Source organism: Akebia trifoliata, chromosome 10, assembly GCF_017979445.1.
Source record: "Akebia trifoliata isolate Shusen 1 chromosome 10, ASM1797944v1, whole genome shotgun sequence".
Taxonomy (NCBI): domain Eukaryota; kingdom Viridiplantae; phylum Streptophyta; class Magnoliopsida; order Ranunculales; family Lardizabalaceae; genus Akebia; species Akebia trifoliata.
Window position 1 is genome coordinate 28,988,501 of NC_141384.1, and position 2,285 is coordinate 28,990,785.

Consider the following 2,285-nt stretch of genomic DNA (forward strand, 5'->3'; position numbering starts at 1 on the left):
ATTTAAAATGGCGATCTCACTAATAAAAAAGTGACAAATTTGTAGATAAATTTAAAAAACATGTATCATTGATTTTAAAGTGAGGATCTCACCGATAAATTTAAAGACAACTATCTTTATTTCTAGATAGTGAGATCGTTGGTAATTTATCAATGAGTTCGTTATTTTTTATCAGCGAGATCGTCACTTTAAATTAGAATACCTACCAGCGAACTTGCTCGAAAACATATTTTAAGAATAAAAATAAACAATGTAACAGACTCAAAATTTCATTATATTCAACACACGAAATTGTAATTTACCCTAGGATGTATGGCCAATGGAAACAACATTTACCAAGATATGCTCACTTTAATAACTCTGGCTGAATACAAAAATGAGTTTCCGACAAAATGACTCACCAGTTGGCATACTCAATCGACTCACTTAGACAAGTTTGAAAACCGTAGATCATTCCACCTCGGGATAGACGTCTCCCTCGGGCTACACATTTTTCAAATGGGGAAGTGTAATCATCTATATCGAGGCATACAAATCTACGGTTCCAAACTTGCCATGTCAGTGAGTCAATGGAGTTTGCCACCTGGCAAGTCATTTTATCGCGACTCTACAAAAAGAAAATTTTCAACATTGCTTGCAAATTCTTTCATCATCTACACTTTTTCAGGTTGTGGTCTCCAATTTTCATCTGTAGAATTAACCTTAGCTTATATTTCTAAAATTTGGTCCATATGTCTAGAAACTGTTCAAACTTGCCGTCTAATCTCATCTTACCTTACATTCAAAGATCAATATTGTTTGTATAGAACCCCTTAATGATCATCTTTTTCTGTCAACAAGTCAAGTCAACAAAATATTTTGACTTTTCCAACAATACTGATACCTAAGCTAAAAACATTCCACCCCCAGCCCCCACCCCCACCCACCCCACCCCCTCAAAAAAAAAAATCTATAATTATACATCCTTCTACTCACAGCATCATACGTAGAGAAGCTCATGAAGATTCTTCTTATTTACCAAAACGTGAGTTTCTTAAGTAACCTCCTAGTCTTCTTCTACTTCTCCCTCTTCACCTTCACCCATACAACAATCTTCGAGATCCAAAACAAATGTCCCTACACAGTTTGGGCCACAGCCGTACCAGGTGGTGGCTGACGACTCAATAATGGTGAATCATGGACCATCAACCTCAACTCTAGCACCACAACAGCTCACTTTTGGGGTCGAACCAATTGCACTGTCAAACCGGAGACTGCAATGGACTGCTTGAGTGCACCACAGGCCATGGTGCACGACCAAACACCCTAGAGGAATACGTGCAATTAAACAACTTGGATCTTTTTGACATTTCTCTCATCGATGGATTTAACATTCCTATGGACTTCAGTGGTTGTCGCAGCATCAAATGTACAGCTGACATCAACGGCCAATGCCCCAATGAGTTACAGGTACCGGGAGGTTGTAATAGCCCATGTAATGTGTTTAACACCAATGAATATTGTTGTTATTCTGGGAACTGTGGACCTACCAACTTTTCTAGGTTCTTCAAGTATAGGTGCCCTGATGCTTTCAGTTTTCCTAATAATGATGGTGGCACTAGCACCTTCACTTGCCCTCTTGGTACTAACTATAGGATTGTATTCTGCCCATAAGAGACTTTGTTACCCTTGTATTCAATATGTACTCTCCATCAATCTTAAATAAGTTTTTCGAATCCAATCCTCGGTATTCGAAGAGTATTGCACATGTATTTGTGAAGGCTTCAAATTTTAACATGTGATAGATGGACTCGACTTTACTTATAATAGAGAATTTTGAGATGGTTCATTATAATATAATGAAACAAAGATATTCACAAATGGATCTAAGCCAGAAAAAAAAATGATCAGTAGGTATTGTCTTGTGTTATTTATGTATGTTTTAGTTGTTGGATTAGGATTTGAATACTTGAGGAGATGGGACAAGAGAGTCATTTTCAACGCTGAACGGTTCATCCAGAGGCAAAGAAGGCACCTTTAGCTCCATCTTTGAACCTCCCACGATCTTCTTTTCTTTCTTTTTCTTCTTCCAACTCGGCCAAGATCGGCCGACAGAGCAAAAGAGGGAGAGGCAGGGGACGAGGTGAACCATCAGACCAAGTTGCACACAACAGTATACGGGGAGGGATGTACAAGGATTTCAGGGCGAAGGGTTAGGGATTGAACTTGGGCTTATTATTGTTGTTCTCGTTTGATTCATATTGCAAAGAAGAACATTGGATCTGCCCATAGGCATAGAAATTGTT

General features: G+C 38.6%; 1 pseudogene; it reads left to right on the top strand.

Moving 5' to 3' along the window:
* Nucleotides 1–997: 997 nt before the first annotated feature.
* On the top strand, nucleotides 998–1,687 carry LOC147393659 (thaumatin-like protein; annotated as a pseudogene).
* Nucleotides 1,688–2,285: the final 598 nt, after the last annotated feature.